General features: G+C 46.3%; 1 non-coding gene across 1 annotated transcript; it reads right to left on the bottom strand.

Annotated features, from left to right (window-relative positions):
* Positions 1-9,364: 9,364 nt before the first annotated feature.
* LOC112429434 (U6 spliceosomal RNA) lies at positions 9,365-9,466 on the bottom strand. Its single transcript, XR_003021637.2, has one exon. It is a non-coding gene; the product is annotated as a U6 spliceosomal RNA (small nuclear RNA).
* Positions 9,467-10,605: the final 1,139 nt, after the last annotated feature.

A 10,605-nucleotide genomic window follows, 5' to 3' on the forward strand; every position in this document is an offset into this window, starting at 1 on the left:
CACGCCCAGCCTGCAATATATATTTTTGACAAAGGAATTACACCTAGAACTTCTGCACATCAATAGGAAACATAGAGAGAGCTCTCTCTTTTTTTTTTTTTAACGAGGTAGAATACTTGAACACAGGCACGTCACAAAAGAGGATATCAGAATGGTTAATGAGCATCTGAAAAGGTGGTGATCATTAATACTCATTAAGAAGATGCAAATTAAGCCTGGGTGTGGTGGCTCACGCTTGTAATCCCAGCACTTTGGGAGGCCGAGGTGGGTGGATCACCTGAGGTCAGGAGTTCGAGACTATCCTGGCCAACACGGTGAAACCCCGCCTCTACTAAAAATGCAAAAATTAGCCGGGTGTGGTGGTGGGCACCTGTAGTCCTAGCTACTCGGGAGGCTGAGGCAGGAGAATTGCTTGAACCTGGGAGGTGGAGGTTATAGTTAGCCACGATGGTGCCACTGCACTCCAGCTTGGGTGACAGAGCGAGACTCCATCTCAAAAAAAAAAAAGAAAGAAAGAAAAAGAAAATGCAAATTAAGAGCAAATGAGATATTACTAAGCATCCACCAAATTGGCTAAAATTAAAGCAACTGACAATCCCGAGTGTGGATGACCATAGAGTGCAATTGGAACTCTCATACACTGGGGATGAAAGTCTATTTATTTATTTATTTATTTGACACGGCGTCTCACTCTTGCCCAGGCTGGAGTGCAGTGGCGTGATCTCCGCTCACTGCAAGATGAAAGTCTAAATTGTTTCAACTGCTTTGGAAAACTTGGGCACTATCTACTAAAGGTTTTTTTTTTTTTTTTTTTTTTTTTTTTTTTTTAAATAGAGTTTTGCTCTTGTCGCCCAGGCTGGGGTGCAGTGGCATGATCTCGGCTCACTGCAACCTCAGCCTCCACCTCCCAGGTTCCAGCGATTCTCCTGTCTCAGCTGCCCGAGTAGCTGGGATTATAGGCACCCAGCACCACGCCCAGCTAATTTTGGTATTTTTAGTAGAGACGGGGTTTCGCCTTGTTGGCCAGGCTGGTCTCGAATTCCTGACCTCAGACCACTGCGCACGGCCTATCTACTAAAATTAAACATATATATACCTTATGACTCAGCCAAATGCACTGTATATGCATTTATAGGTGCATATATGGTAGAATTAGTGCATATTTTCACCAAAAGACATAAATAAGAATGTTCATAGCTACTGTATTCATAATAATTCAAAACTAGAAATAACCGAACATCCACCTCAAGTGGAATAAGTAAATAGATGATGGTCTATTCATCCAAAAGAATACAGCAATGGAAAGGACATACATGATCTGGATGAATCGCACTGACATAATACTGAGTGAAAAAAGTCAGCCAGGCCGGGCGTGGTGGCTCAAGCCTGTAATCCCAGCACTTTGGGAGACCGAGGCGGGTGGATCACAATGTCAAGAGATCAAGACCATCCTGGCTGGCCGGGCGCGGTGGCTCAAGCCTGTAATCCCAGCACTTTGGGAGGCCGAGACGGGCGGATCACGAGGTCAGGAGATCGAGACCATCCTGGCTAACACGGTGAAACCCCGTCTCTACTAAAAATACAAAAAAAACTAGCCGGGCGAGGTGGCGGGCGCCTGTAGTCCCAGCTACTCAGGAGGCTGAGGCAGGAGAATGGCGCAAACCCGGGAGGCGGAGCTTGCAGTGAGCTGAGATCGGGCCACTGCACTCCAGCCCGGGCTACAGAGCAAGACTCCGTCTCAAAAAAAAAAAAAAAAAAAAGACCATCCTGGCCAACATGGTGAAACCCCGTATCTACTAAAAATACAAAAATTAGCTGGGCATGGTGGCACGTGCCTGTAGTCCCAACTACTCGGGAGGCTGAGGCAGGAGAATCACTTGAACTCTGGAGGTGGAGGTTGCAGCGAGCTGAGATCGTGCCACTGCACTCTAGCCTGGGCGACAGAGCGAGACTCCATCTCAAATAAAAGAAAGAAAGAAAAAAAAATCTCCAGCAAGCCTTCATTTCCTTATGGTCACCTCCTCTTCTGCCGATTCGATCCGTTGCTCCCTGGCAATGTATTTTCATACTTTCTTTTCTTTCTTTCTTTCTTTCTTTTTTTTTTTGAGACGTAGTTTCACTCTTGTTGCCCAGGATGGAGTACAGTGGTGTGACCTCAGCTTACCGCAACTTCCACCTCCCAGGTTCAAACGATTCTCCTGCCTCAGCCTCCTGAGTAGCTGGGATTACAGGCATGCACCACCTTGCCCAGCTAATATTGTATTTTTAGTAGAGACAAGGTTTCTCCATGTTGGTCAGTCTGGTCTCGAACTCCCGACCTCAGGTAATCCGCCTGCCTTGGCCTCCCAAAGTGCTGAGATTACAGGGGTGAGCCACCACTCCTGGCTTGGTAATGTACTTTCATACTTTCTTTAATAAGTCTGCCAATCCCAGCACTTTGGGGGGCTGATGAGGGCAGATCACGAGGACAGGAGATCGAGACCATCCTGGTTAACAGGGTGAAGCCCTGTCTCTACTAAAAATACAAAAAATTAGCTGGGCGTGATGGCACGCGCCTGTGGTCCCAGTTTCTTGGGACGCTGAGGCAGGAGAATCGCTTGAACCCAGGAGGTGGAGGTTGTGGTGAGCCGAGATCGCACCACTGCACTCCAGCCTGGGTGACAGAGCGAGACTGCGTCTCAAAAAAAAAAAAAAGTCTGCCTTTTTAAACTTACCACTGTATAGTCATCTCTCACCCGCCATGGTTATTAGTGAATGAAGATATATAAAGAGGTGCCTGAGTGGATCCTCGCGATTCTACACATAGTTCTTCTCCATCTCATTCTGAGCTGCAACCCAGCTTTCCCTTGTTCATAACAATCTACGATCCCAGCTGGAATAGTAACTCCTCTCTCTATTGGTTCAGTGAATGAAGATCCAAAAATGATCACGAAGTAGTCTCAGTTTCCAATGGACCAGAACTACAACTCTGTTCACTGGGATAAAACAGGGAATTCCATGGCCTGAGTGCGGTGGCCTACGCCTGTAATCCCAGCACTTTGGGGAGGTTGAGGGGTGTGGATCACCTGAGGTCGGGAGTTCGAGTGCAGCCTGACCAACACGGAGAAACCCCATCTCTACTAAAAATACAAAATTAGCCAGGCGTGGTGGCGCCTACCTGTAATCCCAGCTACTCAGGAGGCTGAGGCAGAAGAAACGCTTGAACCCAGGAGGCAGACATTGTGGTGAGCCCAGATCACACCATTGAGCTCTAGCCTGGGCAACGAGAGCGAAACTCCGTCTCAAAAAAAAAAAAAAAAAGGGGAATTCCTTGTGTATTAGGATCTCAAACTCCAGTGAGCGGCTGGGCGCGGTGGCTCAAGCCTGTAATCCCAGCACTTTGGGAGGCCGAGACGGGCGGATCACGAGGTCAGGAGATCCAGGCCATCCTGGCTAACATGGTGAAACCCCGTCTCTAAAAAATACAAAAAGCTAGCCGGGCGAGGTGGCGGGCGCCTGTAGTCCCAGCTACTGGGGAGGCTGAGGCAGGAGAATGGTGTAAACCCGGGAGGCGGAGCTTGCAGTGAGCTGAGATCTGGCCACTGCACTCCAGCCCGGGCGACAGAGCGAAACTCCGTCTCAAACAAACAAACAAACAAAAAAAAAACAAAACTCCAGTGAGCCCCAAGTTGTGTAGCTGAAAACAAAAGTTCCTTAAGTGAGTTATTAGATGTTACCTGCAAGGGGGCTGGGCGCAGTGGCTCACACCTGTAATCTCAGCACTTTGGGAGGCCGAGGCGGGTGGATTACGGGGTAAAGAGATCGAGACCATCCTGGCTAACATGGTGAAATCCCGTCCCTACTAAAAATACAAAAAATTAGCCAGGCATGGTGGCGGGCACCTGTAGTCCCAGCTACTCGGGAGACTGAGGCAGGAGAATGGCGTGAACCTGAGAGGTGGAGCTTGCAGTGAGCCAAGATGGCGTCACTGCACTCCAGCCTGGGTGACAGAGTGAGACTCCGTCTCAAAAAAAAAAAAAAAATAAAAAATAAAAATAAATAAATAAAATAAAATATATGCAAGGAAACACTACCACCTCCACTCTTGGTTTGTAGGCCTGTACTGCATATTGTTGAATAACAGCTCAGTCTTACAGGGTGTGGTCTCTTAGCTGGAGTCACAACTGACTTTTTTTTTTTTTTTTTTTGAGACGGAGTCTCGCTCTGTCGCCCAGGCTGGAGTGCAGTGGCCAGATCTCAGCTCACTGCAAGCTCCGCCTCCCGGGTTTACGCCATTCTCCTGCCTCAGCCTCCCGAGTAGCTGGGATTACAGGCGCCGCCACCTCGCCCGGCTAGTTTTTTGTATTTTTTAGTAGAGACGGGGTTTCACCGTGTTAGCCAGGATGGTCTCCATCTCCTGACCTCGTGATCCGCCCATCTCAGCCTCCCAAAGTGCTGGGATTACAGGCTTGAGCCACCGTGCCCGGCCCACAACTTACTTTCATAGGCTTACTTCAGTAGCCTTCTGTAGGCCACTCTACCATCCATCTAGGTGATAGGGTACATGGTGAATCGCAAAGGCATGAGCCCATTGTCAAAATTTCTTCACCTTAGTGTAAAGTTCTCAGTCAAAAGAGATGTGAATGGCCGGGTGCGGTGGCTCACGCCTGTAATCCCAGCACTTTGGGAGGCCGAGGCAGGTGAATCACCTGAGGTCAGGAGTTCGATACCAGCCTGGACAACATGGTGAAACCCCATCCCTACTAAAAATGCAAAACTTAGCCTGGCATAGTGGAGGGCGCCTGTCATCCCAGCTACTCAGGAAGCGGAGGCAGGAGAATTGCTTGAACCCGGGAAGCAGAGCTTGCAGTGAGCTGAGACTGCACCACTGCACTCCAGCCTGGGCGACAGAGTGAGAGTCTGTCTAAAAAAAAAAACAAAACTGGGAAGATCAATTTCTACGTTTATTCAAAGAAACCATAAATATCAGTTCCATGGGGACAATTGTGCTGGTTTCACCTCAAGAACTAAACCCTGGGCCTCCTTTCCTGGTGGCCAGGATGGGCTGGAGCTGAGAGCCGCTGCTCACTCGTCCAGCTTTTGCTTCATTGCTCTATCATCTGCGTGGTATTGGAGAAACTGCCAGAAGGGCGCTGTTGGAGAGCAGGCTGGGTTTCTGCCAGGGACATGACCTGCGTGTGACTCAGGAATGCACCTGCATGTCTCAGCTCACCTGGAGACAACATCAGCTGACATTCCTGATGGCATGGAGAGCAGGAAGGATGCTCAAGGGCTTCTATCATCACTTTGGGATTCCTCCAGGTGACCGGCCCAATGCCTAGCTCAGAGAGAAGAGACTTTCTGCTTTCAACGTGAGAGCAGAACCCTCATCTGCAGGTGTGTGGAGTCTCCTTACGTGCAAGCTTTGGAGCTGAGTGATCCTCCCACAGACCAGCGCCTAAATAAACTTGTGGGATAAACAGCCGGTGTGGAGGAGGGAACTAAGGACTGCAGTGAAAGGGTACATGAGTGGGGGAGGGACTGGACATGCAGAACACTCATCTCAGACAGGTGTATTGGGGTTCAAACCCTGGCTTGGTTCTCCAGGGGTATATGAATTTACATTAGTCACCTAACCTCGCTGAGCATCTGTTTCTTTAAAAAGAAGGACTACCGCCGGGCATGGTGGTTCATGCCTGTAATCCCAGCACTTTGGGAGGCCAAAGTGGGTGGATCACCTGATGTCAGGAGTTCAAGACTAACATGGTGAAATCCCGTCTCTACGAAAAATACAAAAATTAGCTGGGCTTGGTGACTAACGCCTGTAATCCCAGCTACTTAGGACGCTAAGGCAGGAGAATCACTTGAACCTGGGAGGCGGAGGTTGCTGTGAGCTGAGATCACACCACTGCACTCCAGCCTGGGCGACAGAGCGAGACTCCATCTCAAACAAAAACAAAGACAGAAGGGCTTGAATATCTCACTTCCTAAGAATGCTATTAAGATAGAATGGGGAGCCAGGCGCAGTGGCTGATACCTGTAATCCCAGCACTTTGGGAGGCTGAGGTGGGTGGATCACTTGAGGTCAGGTGTTCGAAACCAGCCTGGCCAACATGGCAAAACCCCGTCTCTACTAAAAATACAAAAAAAATAGCTGGGCGTGGTGGCTTGCGCCTGTAATCCCAGCTACTTGGGAGGCTGAGGCAGTAGAATTGCTTGAACCCGGAAGACAGAGATTGCAGTGAGCCGAGATCATACCATTGCATTCCAGCCTGGGCAACAGAGTGAAACTACATCTCAAAAAAAAAAAAAAAAAAAAAGCAGGGCGCAGTGGATCACACCTGTAATCCCAGCACTTTGAGAGGCCGAGGCGGGCGGATCTCGAGGTCAGGAGATCGAGACCATCTTGGCTAATACGATGAAACCCTGTCTCTACTGAAAATACCAAAAAATTAGCCAGGCGTGGTGGTGGACGCCTGTAGCCCCAGCTACTCGAGAGGCTGAGGCAGGAGAATGGCGTGAACCCAGGAGGCGGAGCTTGTGTAGCAGGACGAGCCGCAGACAAAACCTCTCAGACACCGAGTTGTAGAAGGAAGGGCTTTATTCAGCTGGGAGCATTGGCAAGCTACTGCCTTAAAATCCGAGCTCCCCGAATGCACAATTTCTGTCCCTTTTAAGGGCCTCACAACACTAAGGATTTCATATCGGGAGGCTGAGGCAGGAGAATGGCGGGAACCCGGGAGGCGGAGCTTGCAGTGAGCTAAGATCCGGCCACTGCACTCCAGCCTGGGTGACAGAGCGAGACTCCGTCTCAAAAAAAAAAAAAAAAAAAAAAAGATTTCATATGAAAGGGGTGTGATTGATTAAGCAATCTAGGGGATACGTGACAGGGGTTTCATGCGCTGGTAGTCAGAGAGAAACAGAACAGGGCAGGGAGTTTCACATTGTTCTGCTATACAATGTCAGGGACATCGGTTTCTAAGTCAGGAATTGATTTTTAACTACTGGGTTTAGGCCAGGCAGACCCAGGCCTAGTTCTCGGCCTGGTGCCGGGCTGCCTGTCTTTGGTTTTACTTCATTGTTTTTTCTTAAAACAGGTACTGAATATAAAACAATATAAAACAATATGAGAGGGTCTCTCTCTTTCCTCACTTGCAGTGAGCCGAGATTACACCACTGCGCTCCAGCCTGGGTGACAGAGCGAGACTCTTCCCAAAAAAAAAAAAAAAAAAAAAAAAAAGATAGGATGAGGGTTGGAGGAAATGTGGTAATGATGGTCAAAAGGTACAAAATCAGGTTGGGCGCAGTGGCTCACACCTGTAATCCCAGCACTTTGGGAGGCCGAGGCGGGCAGATCACGAGGTCAGGAGATCGAGACCATCTTGGCTAACACTGTGAAACCCCGTCTCTACTAAAAATACAAAAAATTAGCGGGGCGTGGTGGCGGGTGCCTGTAGTCCTAGCTACTTGGGAGGCTGAGGCAGGAGAATGGCATGAACCCGGGAGGCGGAGCTTGCAGTGAGCCGAGCTCTCACCACTGCACTCCGGCCTGGGTGACAGAGCTAGACTCTGTCTCAAAAAAAAAAAAAAAGAAAAAACAAAAAACAAAAACAAAAAAAGTACAAAGTCTCAGTTAGGAGGAATACTTTTTTGGGAACTATTGCACAGCCTGGTGAATGTAATTAACAACAGCGTATAGCACATTTCAAAACTGTTAAGAGGTCAGGTGTGGTGGCTCACGCCTGTAATCCCATCACTTTGGAAGGCCGAGGTGGGAGGATCACTTGAGTTCTGCAGTTAGAGACCAGCCTTGGCAATATAGTGGGACTCCATCTCAAGAAAATAATTTTGAAAATTAGCCAGCCATGGTGGTACACAGCTCTAGTCCCAGCTACTTGAGAGGCTGAGGTGGGAAAATGTCTTAATCCTGGGAGGTTGAGACTGCAGTGAGCCATGATCATGCCACTGCACTCCAGCCTAGGTGACAGAGTGAGACCCTGTCTTTAAAACAAAAAAAATTGTCAAAATAAATTTTAAATGTTCTCGCCACCAAAAAATATAAGTATTTGAGGTGATGGATGTATTAATTAGCTTGATTTAATTATTCCACATTGTATTCATAAGCCATAACATCATATTGTATACCATACATACACACATGGTCAATTGAGAATAAAATTTAAAAAAAAATTTAAGTATGGCAATGAAAAAAAAGATTGAATGGATAAAAAGAAATGCTTCCAGAATAGTGGAGCAAGAATCTCCAAAAACCCACTCCTCCATAAAAGCAAAGAAAACGCTGAAAAAAATGGTCAAAATCAACTTCTTCTGACCTGGAAATTATCTAAAGGCTTGCAACAATTTGAAGAGGATGTGTTCAAGTAAGAGGGCTGAATCTCAGTATAAACACTGATTTTGTGGCATTTTAATTTGCTCTAAAAGCATCCCTGTCTCCCAGATCCATGAAAATATGCCTGCTTTTAACCATGGTAGCTGTGAAAACAAGCATCTTGCCACCACTGGAAGAGGCAGGCTGGGCTTGGAGTTCCCTAAAAGCCCCATCCCCAGAAAACTGTCACTATTTGACTTGTCTGGCAGTTTGCTGAAAAATGCTATTCTCAAAGCTTGTCTTTATTTGATCGAAGAGTTTGTCAGTATCTCTGCAAATAGCCCTGTGAACAAGGCATTTGTCCAAAACAATCAGTGGCAATTGTTTAACATTTCAACTACCTGATGCCATGTAACTGTGGCAAGGCAAGGGTTAAAAAGAAAAGAAGAACAAGTTTTCCTCTGCTTAGCCAACTCACTTCAACTTCAAGGACAGTTACAAGATAACGCTGTCTGAAAAGTCGAAGCCAAAGGAATGGGCTCCAGACACCTGCCTCTTGAGCAAAGTTGAAAAGAAAAAAATTCCTTCACTGTCTCTCCTTCTCTGAACCATTAATTATGACTATGTTTGCCAATGCTTGCATTTAGTAAGATATGTATATTCTCTTTTTCTCCCTAATCCTCTATTTCCCACAACATAACTCGTTGGGGCTAAAAAGAAACCGACCAAAATTTTTTAAAAGGAATAACTGGGAAAAGAGATGTCAATAAGATATTTTTTTAAAAAACCCTGCTGTGTTTCTGAGAATCTGGTGGGCTACGTGTATGTAGAGGACTGTGCGCATGCCCAGGAAGACCTGAGAAGGTCCTACACTCTCACCTCTGACTGACCTTGAGTGTCTACACAAGAGGAAATGAAGGCTAAGGTAGAGTTGTAAGTTGCTTGCTGGAGTATTGAAAACATGCCTCAACACACACAGAGTTCCTCAGCAAATGCTGGGAAACTTAATGGTCTAAAACATTTAAAAAGATCTCTTTTTAGTTTTAATTTTTTTTTTAAAATATGGAACAATTCATGAATTTGCAGGTAATCCTTGCATGAGGGTTAGATAATCTTCTCTGTATCACTTTAATTTTAGTATATATGCTGCTGAAGCCAGTAGACATCTAGGAATATTTCTGTCCAGTTATTAGCTGGCCACTGAGATGACTAAGCAAAGTCTTCAGTGGTTGCACAGAACAAAGAACACAGATTTTACAGAGTTAAGTCCAGAAAAGTTACTAAACAAACAACAGCAACAACAAGCAACAACAACAACAGCAAACCCCAGGAAGTGGGGAGACAGGAATTTGATTTCCAAAAGTGCCATGTTGTTTAATTTAATTTTGTTTTTCTTTTGTAGAGACAGAGTCTTCCTATGTTGCCCAGGTTGATCTCAAACTCCTGGGCTCAAGTGATCCTCCTATCTTAGCCTTTCCAAGTGCGGGGATTACAGGCGTGATTCACTGCGCCCAGCCATAGACCATGATGTTTGCCAGGCTAGGTGTTTTGAATGCATTTTGACTTACAATATTTTCAACTTAAAGTGGGTTTATCAAGACATAATTCTGTTGTAAGTTGAGGAATATCTGTATATGCATAATGGGAGTCCCAGAAGGACAGGATTGAGAAGAGAGGGAAAAAGAATATTAGAAGAAATAGAGGGTGAAAACTTCCTGAATTTGATTTTAAAAGCATTAATCTAAATGTTCAAAAAGTTTGATGAACTCCAAGTATGATAAACTAAAAAATGATTAACAACTAGGCACATTATAGTCAAACTGTTGAAAGTCAAAGAGAATCATGAAAACAGCAAGAAAAGGGTAATTCATCACATACAAGGGCCCGTCAATGAAATTAACAGCTGAGTTACTATCAGAAAAAATGGTCACGATCCAGTTTTCCCAGCACCACTTGTTTGCAAAGACAATTCTTTCCCCCTCAAATTGAAACACTTGTCAAAAACATAAGGGCTTGCTTCTGGACTCTTAATTCTATTCTATTGATCTAATGTCTATCCTTATGCCAGTACTACACTGTCTTGATTACTGTAGCTTTGTAGTAAGTTTTAAAACTGGGAAGTGTGGGCCAGGCGCGGTGGCTCAAACCTGTAATCCCAGCACTTTGGGAGGCCTAGACGGGCGGATCACGAGGTCAGGAGATCAAGACCATCCTGGCTAACATGGTGAAACCCCGTCTCTACTAAAAATACAAAAAACTAGCCAGGTGTGGTGGTGGGCACCTGTAGTCCCAGCTAC

The sequence above is a fragment of the Macaca nemestrina genome, chromosome 4 (genome assembly GCF_043159975.1).
Source record: "Macaca nemestrina isolate mMacNem1 chromosome 4, mMacNem.hap1, whole genome shotgun sequence".
In the NCBI taxonomy this organism is placed as follows: domain Eukaryota; kingdom Metazoa; phylum Chordata; class Mammalia; order Primates; family Cercopithecidae; genus Macaca; species Macaca nemestrina.